Source organism: Macaca mulatta, chromosome 3 (genome assembly GCF_049350105.2).
Source record: "Macaca mulatta isolate MMU2019108-1 chromosome 3, T2T-MMU8v2.0, whole genome shotgun sequence".
Taxonomy (NCBI): domain Eukaryota; kingdom Metazoa; phylum Chordata; class Mammalia; order Primates; family Cercopithecidae; genus Macaca; species Macaca mulatta.
The window spans coordinates 30,390,444-30,404,855 of NC_133408.1; the positions used below are offsets into that span (position 1 = coordinate 30,390,444).

The window sequence follows — 14,412 nt, forward strand, 5'->3', positions numbered from 1 at the left end:
TGACAGTCAGTAAAGTAACAGTGATTTGCATCCTACAACACAAAGAACTGAATTCTGCTGACAATCTGAATGAGCGAGGAAATGAATCCTCCCTTAAGGCCTCCAGAAAGAGACACAGCACTGGATTTCAGTCCAGTGAGACCCAGGTTAAATTTCTGACCTCCACACAATGGTAAGATAATAAACTTACATTGTTTTAAGCTGCTAAGTTTGTGGTAGTTTGTAAAAGCAGAAATTAAAAAAAAGGCAGCTTTATTTGAAATATGCGTAACTATTAAATAAACGAGTTCCAGTAAATTTCCCAATCTAGATAGGTTTGTACTAAAGTGTTTTTTACACCTTCTGGAGAAAGCTGATTTTTAGCCTCCAATTACAAAAAATCAGTCTAATTCTTAAAATATCTCTCATTGTTTTAAGTTATAGTTTAACTAAAGAAGATAAAGTTGGAATCATGCTTTCAGTGGTTATTACACATCATTAACAACAATCAATAAGATTGTTCCAGTATAAACAATCAATATATAATCAGTAGTATTCCTATACAACAACAACATTCTAGCTGTAAAAGAAATCAAGAAGGCAATCCCACTCACCTTAGCTATGAAAAAATATGTAGGGATATATTTAACCAAGGAGGTGAAAGATCTCTACAAAGAAAACTACAAAATACTAGTGAATGCAATTGTAGATGATAAAAACAAATGGAGAAACACCCCATGCTCATGAACTGGAAGAATTAATGTAGTTAAAATGACCATACTGCCTAAGGTAATCTACAGACTCAATGGAATCCTACCAAAATGCCAATGTCATTTTCACAGAATCAGGAAAAAAAGTCCAAAAGTTCATATGAAACTAAAAAAGAGTCTGAATAGCCAAAGCAACCCTAAGAAAAAAGAACAAAGCTGGAGGCATCACATCACCTGACTTTAAATTATATTATAAGGATATAGTAACCAAAACACCATGGTACTGGTATAAGAGACACACAGATCAAGGAAACAAAATAGAGAACCCATAAGTAAAGCCAAATATTTATAGCCAACTGATTTTTAACAAAGTTGAGAAGAACATACATTGGGGAAACGACATCCTTTTCAATAAATAGTGCTGGGAAAATTGAATATTCATATGCAGATAAGTGAAAATAGACTTCTCTCTCTCATCATATACAAAAATCAACTCAAGATGGACCAAAAACTTAAATGTAAGATCTGAAACTATAAAAATACTTGAAGGAAACATCGGGAAAATTCTTCTGCTTATTGGTCTAGGCAAAGTATGACTACATCCTCAAAATAATAGCCAACAAAATAAAAAAATAGACAAACGGGACCTAATTAAACTAAAAAGCATTTGCACAACAAAAGAAACAACAGTTTGAACAGACAACCTGTAGAATGGGAGAAAATATTTGTAAACTATACATCTGACAGAGGACTAATATACAGAATACACAGGAAACTCAAACAACTCAACACAAAAACTCCCAAATAATCTCATCAAAAAGTGGCAAAGGGCATGAACAGACGTTTCTAAAAACATACAAATGGCCAACAGTTGTATGAAACAATGCTCAACATCACTAATCACTAGAGAAATGCAAATTAAAATTCCAATGAAATATAATTTTATCCCAGTCAGAATGGCTATTAATAAAAAGTTAAAAAATAACAGCACTAGGCATGGTGGCTTACTCCTGTAATCCCGACACTTTGGGAGGCTGAGGCAGGAAGATCACTTGAGGCCAGGAGTTTGACACCAGCCTAGTCAACATAGTGAGTCCCCGCCTCTAAAAAAAAAAAAAAAAAAGCCAAGCATAGTTGTGCCTGTAGTCCCAGCTACCCAGAAGGCTGAGGTGGGAACATTGCTTGAACCCAGGAGTTGGAGGGTGCAGTAAGCTGTGATCACACCATTGCATTCCAGCCTGGGTGACAGAGCAAGACCTTGTCTCAAAAACAAACAATAGATGTTGGCGAGGATGTGGAGGAAAGGGAATTATTATACACTGTTGCTGACAGTGTAAATTAGTACAATCTCCATGGAAAACAGTGTAAAGATTTCTCAAAAAACTGAAAATAGAAAAAAACTGAAAATAGAACTATCATTTAATCCCAAAGGAAAAGAAATTAATACACCAAAAAAACAAAAAAAACAAAAAAAACAAAAAAAACAAAAAACCCCTGCATTCATGTTTATCACAAGACTAGTCACAGTAGCAAAGATTTGGAACCAACCAAATAAACCAAAGTTTATCAATGAATTTATCAAATAAATCAAAGTTGATCAATGAATTATTGAATAAAGAAAATGTGGTATATATACACACAATGGAATACTGTTCAGCCATTAAAAATACGGAAATCATGTCTTTGACAGCAATGTGGATGGAACTGGAGATCATTATTCTAAGTGAAACAAGTCAGGCACGGCAAGAAAAATATCACATGTTCTCACTCATATCCAGGAGCCAAGAAGTGTATACACATGAGCATAAAGAGTGAAACAATAGACAATGGAGACTTGGAAGGTGAGGGATTGGGAAGGGAGTGGATGATGAGAAATGACTCTGTAGGTACGATGTATGTTATTCAGGTGATAGGCACCCTAAAAGCCTTGACTTGATTACTATGCAATCTATGGATGTAACAAAATTGCCATCCTGCCCCATACATTTATAGAAATGAAATCAGATTATTCTTTTAGCTTTCTCATAACTACTATAATATGTTTGTAAAAGGAAGAATTTACCTTCACCATACCGGTAAAATGACGATCTATATGAACATTAGGCTGGTTACACATACAGACCCGTTGGTTTTCTTGGCTATACTAAGAAGTCTGCCTCATAAAGTCACTAGATATTTCCTTCAACCAAAGAATAAGAATGCAGCTAAACTTGGCACTCTTTTAATGCATGCAGTATAGTATTGTGGAATGAGCACAGTAGTTGGAGTCAAAACCGTGGTTGAAACTCGCTTTCACTATGTGAAAGAGGATTCAATTAATATGAATGATCGTTTTCTAATTTGAAATTTTCTAGTTTTCTAATTTGAGATATTGGAATAACATCTACCTTAAAACTTATTCTTAAAGTGGACTATTTGTCTACAAATCTTATACTGTCACTATAATGTATAATATACTGTACAAACACTAAGTACCAACGTGACTTTCCACCAGGAATTGAAGCAGATCCTGTAGTAAAACTACTACAGAAAGAAGGAAGTTGGGTGGAGTGGGTAGGCAAGGTGGAGACAGGAAGAATGAAAAGGTGTAAAACTGATGGGAGCAGCAGAAGAGGAGCCGGCAGGCCAGGGAACTGAGATGAAGATCTCATTAATTCCAGAGGTGGACAGAGCTGAGCATATCGGTGGCAGTCATCATCAGAGGCCTCTGGGTCAGTGCCAAGGATGGCAAGAACAAGCCAGGGACTATGGGAAATGCAACTGAACCCTGGGTCTCTCTGTTTCAATGGATGACATTAATAACCACTACTGGAAATTTCTTTACCCGTGTCCCCACCTGAATAATGCAGTTTCTTCTTGTAGGTGTTTGAACCCTTCAGGTTGAATAAAAGGATCCAATTTAAACAAAAAGAGAAATTTTGTATGCAGAAACTGGAATGGCACACAAAACCTCAGAATAGGACAACAGGACTTCCCAGGATGTCGACCTAACTAAAGAATTGGGAGGGATTAGGGTGTGTGCTTTAGCTTGTTTTCTGGGCTTCTTACTCTATATTATTTTCTCTCTGCATAATTGGTTCCATCATATTTATACTCTGGCAGATAAAATTGGTTTCCAACAGCTTTCAAGTTTTAGATAAAAATAGGTTTAGCCATCTAGAGACAGAGGCTGATCGGTTTCTTATTACCATGTTAAAAATCTTTGGGGCAGGAGCTGCCAGTGGCCAAAGCTAGAACAACTTGAGCAACCAAATAAAGTATCATTGAATTATAACCCAAAGTATAAAATAAATATTTATGAATCCCTGCTAGTACAAAAAAATGAATAAATAAATAAATGAATGGAGAAGAAGAAAATCTCCTGTGCAGAAAAATTTCAAAAAGTTTATGTAGATAGTAGGTTCTTAAGAAGGTGGAACATAACTCCACACTTCTTAAGTGTGGGCTACACATAGCAACTTCCTTTCAAATACTAGAGTATTGAAGGAGGAAAAGAATAACTTTATAGTGAAGAAAGCTGACAAACAGTACTTCAGCAAGGTGATCAACATTTACATCAACAGTGATAATTCATGATGATAGTGAGTACCTTGATATGATTTGTTGAGAACGACAGTTGATCTCTGTAGTCTTTCTTCCCAAAACTCATAACCCCAGTCTAATCATGAAAGAAACATCAGATAAGTTCCAGCTGAGGAACTTTTCAGAAATACCTGATCGATACTTCTCAAAAGCATCAAGGTCATCAAACAAGGGTACCTTAATATATCAATATTGGTTAATTATAAGAAATATATCATAATAGTGTAAGATATTAATAACAGGAGAAATTAGTTGTGGGTGTAGTGTACACTATCTCCATAGATAGTCCGTGAATCTAAAATAATTCTAAAATAAATAGCTTATTTTAAAAAAATCACTGGAAAGGGAACTGATGAACTCTTCTTGCTCAGATATTCACCTCTGAATTATCAACACTCACACTCTCTCTCCTGTCTCACTTTGGTTTGATGTCTGTGACCCTCAGCATGCTAATACTTCTGGTGCCCTCAATTACATCATCACCTAGAGAACTGTCCAAGGTACTGAATCATGATGGTGTGGAAATATTGCTAGAAAACAATTTGATAGACACGTTGGAAGATATAAATAAGAAATTAAACAGAAAGTAGAAAATATTTAAAATGTATAATCTAAGAGATGAAAGATAAGCTACCAAGAATTCTACAAAGAGATGATGAAAAAAAGATGTAGAGAAAATTAGCAAGTAAAAAATCCAAGGTGATTTTTCAGTGCTGAAACTTGCAATTAAAAACTGCACTGAGGTCCCAGCATGATGACTGAAGATACACCCCTAGACATACTGTGGTGATTAATATGGAGTGTCAAATTGGTTGGATTGAAGCATGCAAAGTATTGATCCTGGGTGTGTCTATGATGGTGTTGCCAAAGGAGATTAATATTTGAGAAGGTGGGCTGGGAAAGGCAGACCCACCCTTAATCTGGGTGGGCACCATCTAATCAGCTGTCAGCTTGGCCAGGATATAAAGCAGGCAGAAAAACGTAAAAAGGCTAGACTGGCTTAGCCTTCCAGCATATGTATTTCTCCTGTGTTGAATGCTTGCTGCCCTTGAACATTGGACTCCAAGTTCTTCAGCTTTGGGACTCAGGCTGGCTTCCTTGCTCCTCAACTTGCAGATGACCTATTGAGGGAACTTGTGATTGTATGAGTTATTACTACTTAATAAACCCCTTTATATATACATCTATTAGTTCTGCCCCTCTAGAGAACCCTGACTAATACAGATTTTGATACCAGGAGTGGGGTCCAGAACAGGAGAAGGCTCTGCAACAGGTCCAGACTGCTGTGCAAGCTGCTCTGCCACTTGGGTCATATGACCCAACAGATACAATCGTGCTTGAGGTGTCAGTGGCAGATAGGGAGGCCGTTTGGAGCCTTTGGTAGGCCCCCATAGGTGAATCACAGGGAAGGCCTCTAGGATTTAGGAGCAAGGACCTGCCATCTTCTGCAGATAACCACTCTCCTTTTGAGAGACAGCTCTTGGCCTGTTACTGGGTTTTGGTGGAAACTGAACGTTTGACTATGGGTCATGAAGTCACCATGAGACCTGAGCTACCTATCATAAACTGGGTGCTTTCTGACCCATTTAGCCATAAAGTGGGTAGTGCAGAGCAGCATTCCGTCATCAAATGGAAGTGGTATATACATGATCAAGCTCAAGCAGGTCCTGAGGGCACAAGTAAGTTACATGAGGAAGTTGCTCAAATGCCCATGGTCTCCACTCCTGCCACCCTGCCTTCTCTCCCCTACCCTGCACTGATGGCCTCATGGGATGTTGCCCATGATCAGTTGAGAGAGGAAGAGAAGACTACGGTCTGGTTCACAAATACTTTTGCATGATATGCAGGCACCACCCAAAAGTGGACAGCTGCAGCACTACAGCCCCTTTCTACAATATCCTTGAAGGAGAATGGTGAGAGGAAATCTTCCCAGTGGGCAGGACTTTGAGCAGTGCACCTTGTTGTGCACTTTGCATGCAAGGAGAAATGGCCAGACAAGCAATTATATACTGATTCATGGGCTGTAGCCAATGGTTTGGCTGGATGGTCAGGGACTTGAAGGAAGCATGACTGGAAAATTGGTGACAAAGAAATTTGGGGCAGATGTATGCAGGTGGACCTCTTTGAGTGGTCAAAAACTGTGAAGATATTTGTATCCCATGTGAGTGCTCACCAACAGGTGACCTCAGCAGAGGAGGATTTTAATAATCAAGTTGATAGGATGACTTGTTCTGTGGACAGCAGTCAGCCTCTTTCCTCAGCACCTCTGTCATCACCTGATAGGCCTGTCAACAAAGTGGCCATAGTGGTAGGGATGGAGGTTATGCATGGGCTCAACAACATGGACTTCCACTCACCAAGGCTGACCTGGCTATGGTCACAGCTGAGTGCCCAGTTTGCCAGCAGCAGAAACCAATATTAAGCCCTCAATATGGCACCATTCATTGGGGTGATCTGCCAGCTACCTGGTGGCAGGCTGATTATATTGAACTTCTTCCATCATGGAAAGGGAAATGGTTTGACCTCACTGGAATAGATACTCTGGATATGGGTTTGCCTATCCTGCAAGCAATGCTTCTGCCAACACTACCATCTGTGGACTCATGGAATGCCTTATCCACCATCATGGTATTCAAAACAGCATTGCCTCTGACCAAGACACTCACTTTACAGCTAAAGAAGTGCAGCAGTGGGCTCATGCTCATGGAATCCACTGGTATTACCATGTTCCCCATCATCCTGAAGCAGCTGGATTGATAGAATGGTGGAATGGCCTTTTGAAGTCACAATTATAATGCCAACTAGGTGACAATACTTTGCAGGGCTGGGGTAAAGTTCTCCAGAAGGCTGTGTATGCTCTGAACCAGTATCCAATATATGGTATTTTTTTCTCCCATAGCCAGAATTCATAGGCCCAGGAATCAAGCAGTGGAAGTGGAAGTGGCATGACTCACCATCACCCCTACTGATCCACTAGCAAAATTTTTGCTTCCTGTTCCCATGACATTACGTTCTGCTAGCCTAGAGGTCTTAGTTCCAGAAAGAGCAACACTGCCATCAGGAGGCACAACAACAATTCCATTAAACTGGAGGTTAAGATTGCCACCTGGACACTTTGGGCTTCTCCTACCTTTAAGTCAACAGTCTAAGAAGAGAGTTACAGTGTTGACTGGGGTGCTTGACCCAGAACGTTAAGATGAAATCAGTTGACTACTCCACAACAGAGGTGAGGAAGAATATGCATGGAATACAGGAGATTCATTAGGGCATCTCTTAGTATTACCATGTCCTGTGTTTAATGTCAATGGGAAACTATAACACCCAAATCCAGGCAGGACTACAAATGGCCCAGAGCCTTCAGGAATGAAGGTTTGGGTCACTCTACCACAAAAAACAAAAACCCCCAACAACAACAACAACAACAACAAACAAAGAACAAAACAAACCAAAAAAAACCCATGACCTGCTGAGGTGCTTGCTGAAGGCAAAGGGAATACTGAATGGGTTGTAGAAGAAGGTAGTCATCAAATCCAGCCAGGATCATGTGACCAGTTGCAGCAACGAGGACTGTAATTGTAATGAGTATTTCCTCCTTCTTTTGTTAAAAACATGTTTGTGCATGTATACACTTGTACTAAAAAAATATCTTCATTTTATTTCCTTTTCTCCTTTTCTATGTGACGTTAAATTTATTGACTTCATATCAGCATTTAAGTATTGTTAACTCTGTGTAATAGCATTTGGGTTGGGGATTGGTGCATTTCCGGTTGTACGAAGGACAGTCGTATTATGTGAGGCACAATTATACCTTAGTATTGTCTTCATTTGAAGACTATGTATGATCTCAGGAGGTGTGTATGAGTTCAAGTTGACAAAGGGTGGACTTGTAATGGTTAATACTGAGTGTCAACTTGATTGGAGTGAAGGATGCAAAGTATTGATTTTGGGTGTGTCTGTGAGGGTGTGGTCAAAAGAGATTTTTTTTTTTTAAACTTAAATTGTCTTTATTTAATTGACAGTGTTAGAGAGAAAAATTCCCTATCATTACTAAAGAGCTGAAAGCTTAATACATATTCTTTAGGAATAGTTGCTAACTCATATAACTATTTAGATTTGACTTAACAGAAAGGGAGGTCTTACAATGAAACAGGTTTATGATTAAAGATGTTACAATTAAACTATTCTAAAGACTTACAATATGCTTCTTAGCTAACATTATAATTGTATCATATTACTTAGGTTCAAGTTCTTTCTTCAAAGAGTCATCAGAATAACATGGATTGAAGAGACTTCCAAACACTCGCTATCTCTTGCTGTTGAGTTTCCATCATAATTTTTTTTTGCAACATAGCCATTTCTTTCTTAAATTCATTTTGTGCACCAGTAAGTAGATAATCATGATTCTTCTCCAACTCTTCCATACTCTTTATGAACTGCTCATATAACTGTCTAATTGTTTTCAGTCTCTGGCTCTGAACAATTCTAGATTGTTGAAGAATCTTTTGTTGCTGTCGAAACATGTTAAGTATTTTTCTTCTTGTTCCTCAGCTTTCTGCATATCTAAATCCCACTGCTGAAACAAAGTCAGAAACTGCTGAGAATATTCTTGGTTCAGCTTCTGCCTTTGATCTTGTTGTGTTTTCCAAACATGTTCGATTTTCTGGTTACTAGTTTTGAGAGAAGCCTTTGTATACATTTCTAGTCTCTTTCTCTTGGCAAGAAGAGCCTTGTTAATGTCAACTCCAACTCCTTCCAGCATATTCTGTACTTCACCCCCCATATCTTAACTACTCCTGCAGAAGACCTTTTCTTCTACCTTTCTCAATGACTGCAGTCTTCCCTTCAATAACATCTTTCTCTGAACCACTCAGATCTTTCTTATCTTCAGTCTCAAAGTCATAGGCTCTCGTAAACTGATCTTCCATGGACGGCTTCCCAGATTTCCTGGAATACTTTTTTCCAGAGGACACCATATTTAGATGCTTCCTGACTGAAACAAACTGCGATGGCCGAGGCCCAGTTACCGGTCGTCGACAGGCGTCCTCCACAACTCCTCCACACGCGCGCTTCACCTCAGGCGGCCCCTTCTCCGCGGCGCTTCTCAAAGGAGATTAACATTTAAGTCACTGGGCTGGGAAAGGCAGGCTCACCTTAAACTGGGTGGGCACCATCCAATCAGCTGTCAGCTCAGCCAGGATAAAAAGGCAAGGAGAAAAGGCTAAAAAGTCTAGACTGGCTTAGCCTCCCATCCTACAGCTTTCTCTTGCACTGGATGTTTCCTGCCCCTGAACATTGGACTCCAAGTTCTTCAGCCTTTGGACTCACACTGGCTTCCTTGCTCCTTGCAGATGGCCTATTGTGGGACCTTGTGATAGTGAGAGTTAATACTACTTAATAAACTCCCCTTTACATATATATCTCTTCTATTAGTTCTATCCCTCTAGAGAACCCTAATACACATACCATTGTGAAAATTCAGATCGCTGAGGATATAGAGAAGTTTCTAAAATTTTTCTTGAGGAAAAAAATGTGACCTGCAGCAAAATGGCAAGTCTGGTATCACATTTTCCATCAGCAATGTTGAATGTTAGAAGATAGTAAGAATGACATTGGATTTCTAATAAATAATGTTAAAAGAGTCTTAAAATATCTTCTGCTCCCTTGCAAGGGAGGTTGTTTGAGGTTGGGCTGCATCTAAATGAGGAAGAAAATGTAAACAGAAAAAAATCTTGACATCCTGGAAACTGTGGAGCCAATTTGTCTCTAGACAATTTGTTTCTACAATGGGAAACCCCAGAAATACAGCCATGTGGCAGGCCTGTAATCAGGCAGTCCAACTGAGGCATCAGGAGAAATGTTGATTCGATAAAACTGTACTTATTTTTCTAGCCCTTTTCTCCATCCCAGTAGAAACAAAATACTAATAAAATTGAAGACGACAAAAGGGTGGGAGGAGGGAGAGGATCAGAAAAAACAACTATTGGATACCAAACTTAGTACCTGGGTGATGAAATAATCTGTATCACAAACCCCCATGACATGAGTTTACCTATATAAAAAAACTTCACATATATCCCTGGACATAACATAAAAGTTAAAAATATCACAATGATCAATCTACACTGCTTGGATCTGCAGGAAACCATGTTTACATTCTTAATGTTCTCAATGACTTCCAAATTAAACTTCAACGTATGGCTAACACATGCAGAATTAATTATTATATATCAATACCATTAACTTTAGCATTGCAAAAGTTCTGCAGATAAAATTAGCAGGAGAAAAGAACATAGTGATGCTGAAATGAAAACTATGGTCATTAATATCATCATCAAACATGAGAAGAAAGATTATAGATACAACATCTTTGGGTTTGGCTTAGTATTTGGCCAAAGTACAAAGTACTGCTACAAAATATACATTCCTACAGCTTTGAAATAAGAAATAAAGATGTTAATATTTTACTAAAGATACAAAGAAACTACACAGAAACTCAAAATATACATATAACAACTGGTTGGAGGGAGGCTAGTGGTAAGCCAGTGATTCCTCATTTATTATACTAATTAGATCATACCAACATTTTATAAATCAGAAAACAGCACAATAAGTATATTATTAAAAGATATGGAAGTAGAAATTATGTAAAAATGATACAGGAGTAGAATAGTTGTTTCTAGGAAAAGGACTAATGGAAGTAAAAAGATGGGAAAAGTGCGTGCATTAATTCAACAAAATGGAAAAAGGTGATGAAGTAGCAAAAATGCATTTGGTGAGGTTAAAGAATTATATTAATAGAAGAATCAATTTCCATCATGCTCCATATGATTCTCTATTCAAGACTCAAACCACTGAAGGATGTAAGTGCCACCTCAGTGATCAAGTGGGTAATGTCCTGGAATTACCAGCCTAGCAGAACTATAACGAGCAGGGGAAGGAAAGTTCGAGAGGGAGGTGTTCCTAAGGACACAGAAACAATATCTGTCAGTACATACCATTACTTGGCTCTTAAGCGTGCTTGCATTTATGTGCACACACACACACATTCTTGCTATTCTTTTCTCCCTCATTTATGAATGATTGTCAGAATGACTGTTTAATTTTGAGAATTGTGTTTGCTTATTGTATTATACCATTTAGTGTTGTAGATGAAAGTTTGATGCTTACTAATTTATTTTTCTTTGTAGTTTGCTTTTGTTATTCAGAAGCAATTCAAATTTCTTTTTAGCCTTAGAAAATATGTATTTTTCTACAAATAAGTTTTATTCTCCCAAATAATCTGCCCTGCTTTCAGTTAGTTCTTTTCCACTGAAGACTCAAGTTTTTCTTTGGTTCAGGAACAATTAATGTCATTTTATTTTTGATGATGCTTCTCTTAGCTGTTTTTTAAAAATTTTGCATCTATCCTCCATGCCTTATATCTTTTAAAGCATAATTTTAATTTTAAATATTTTCCTATTGCTTCTTTGGAGAATTACTTGAATTATTTCCAATATTCTAGTTAGTAGCATCTATTTTGCTGTTCTATCACTCTTTTGATATTTTTATTTTAGCAACAATGTTTTATGTTTTCATATAATATTAGTAATTTTCAGAGAGTTCTCTTAAAATGACAGTTTATGCGTATTTATTTTACTGAAATTTCATTGCATGTTAGAAAATTGTTTTCGGTTTCTCAGATTTATTCTCTCAGTGGAGTTCATGTGCTCCTGCCTCCTCTTTTGAGCTGGGATTCTTTCTTACAAGCTCAGTAATATTTCTAATTACCCGCTAATTATTATTAATAAATATCTTGATAATCAGTGTTAGGAACTGGTGTATGTGTTTTATTTTTGGCAAAAATATTCATTAGTAATTATTTTAAAGAGCATATCCTACTGGGAAGTAAAGGGGGAAGGGGGATTAAGAGAAGTTGATTAAGGGGTATAAAAATACATTTAGATAGAATAAATAAGTTCTAGTATTTGGTAGTACAGTAGGCAAACTATAGTTAACAATACTTTATTGTATATTTTATTTATTTATTTATTTATGAGACAGAGTCTTGCTCTGTCGTCCAGGTTGGAGTGCAGTGGTGTGATCTCTGCTCACTGCAACCTCCACCTCCCGGGTTCACGCCATTCTCCTGCCTCAGCCTCCCGAGTAGCTGGGACTACAGGCACCCGCCACCTCGCCCGGTTAATTTTTTTTTTTGTATTTTAGTAGAGATGGGGTTTCACTGTGTTGCCCAGGCTGGTTGTGAACTCCTGAGCTCAGGTAATCCACCTGCCTCAGCCTCCCTAAGTGTTGTGACGTCTGTAAGCCACCACGCCCTAGAAGAGATTTGTGATATTCCCAACACAAACAAAAGATGCATGTTTGAGGTGATGGATATCTCTGTTACCCTGATTTGATTATTACACATTGTATAAGGGTATCAAAATATCACTTGTACCCCCAAAATATATACAACTAATATATATCAATACAATACACAGAGTATATTTTGACTATGAATACAGAAAAAGCATTACAATAATAGATAATTAGACATGCTTCACATTTTTAAAAACACAGTCATTATTTGAAATGATTCAAGACAGAAAAAAGTACATTCATCCGACTACTGACATTTTCTTTTTTGGTTTTAAGTTTGTTAGATTAAATAAAAATCCAAAACTATCCAAGCACAGTTTTGTCACATACAAAATAAAAACCATGGCTGGGCTCAGTGGCTAATGCCTGTAATCCCTGCACTTTGGGAGGCTGAGGCGGGTGGATCACCTGAGGTCAGGAGTTCAAGGCCAGCCTGGCCAACATGATGAAACCCCGTCTCTACTAAAAATACAAAAAATTAGCTGAGTGTGGTGGTGTGTGCCTGTAATCCCAGCTACTCAGGAGGCTGAGGCAGGAGAATCCCTTGACACCAGGAGGTGGAGGTTTCAGTGAGCCGAGATCACGCCACTGCACTCCAGCCCAGGCAACAAGAGCAAAACTCCGTCTCAAAAAAAAAAAAAAAAAAAAAGAAAAGAAAAAGAAAATAAAAACCATAACTAAAGCCTGTAAGACTGCTGGAATATAATATTGTATAAGAATTAGATTAATTTTATTTTAAATATTTAGAATTAAAAATTTTTAATTTTTTTGTTAATTGAAGATTGTGGTAAAAAAAATAGAGCTAATCAAGTATTTAAAAACTTGGAAAATAAACTTTAAGAGAAGAGACATGGTAGTACAGTGCAAGTTTCCTCAAACTGTGTCTCTTAGAACATTGAGGCACTTTATGTTACAAGCAATTTGTACAGACACAAGATTTGGCTTCAGGTACCTTTTCACTTATTGTTTATTTGCTTTTAGAAGAGTTATTGAAGCACTCGAAATCTCATGTTTTCTAATCTCTAAAATGACACCAATCAAATTTTTAAATCCATATAAAATTCAGGCCTCATCATTAGATGAGTAAAGGATGAGGCGACAACCAGCACAATGTGGTGCGGACCGTGGTAAAGGGGAGAACAAAGGTATTATCAACTACCTGGCTCCAGCCCATAGTTACTACATGAGAACACCAGTCTAGTGTTGTCAGATCTTCAGATATTGATGTGCAATATTTGAAAATGTGGTGGATAATTCCAAATGTTTAAAAATATTGTGTGTGCTGAACAATACATGTCTGCAAACCAGATCCACCCTATAGATAAGCCATTTTCAATCCCTGGATTAGCTGTTCTTTAATCAATCTTCAAATACTGACATTTTGTGATTCTATAGGGATATAGAACAATGAAGAATATTAAGTAAGGGCCACCTATTAACAACTTTGGTATATTGTTGCTGCCCGAATAACATACTGTATTTTTATACAGAAAAAGTCCATCTGTTTTTGAATTATTATTAAGACATAAGAACTATTTTCAGTTATTGAGAAATAAAAGGGGCTTTGAAGACTCTAGTCTATATATCAGAAAGCTTTTAGGAGACCTGTAAGGTGAGCTTTTATGAAATGTTAATGTACAAGAGTGGTAGGTGGTTAGGAACCAACACTACAAACCCCACTGGGGTAGTAACTGGACTAGATTTATGGGAGTCAACTCAATCACCAAGAGTATTACAAGATGGTGGTAAAAGCCTATATGAGGATCCAGTTAGCAGTCAATGACCT

General features: G+C 37.6%; 1 pseudogene; it reads right to left on the reverse strand.

The window, feature by feature from the left end:
* Positions 1 to 8,248: 8,248 nt before the first annotated feature.
* Positions 8,249 to 9,245, reverse strand: LOC710765 (synaptonemal complex protein 3 pseudogene; annotated as a pseudogene).
* Positions 9,246 to 14,412: the final 5,167 nt, after the last annotated feature.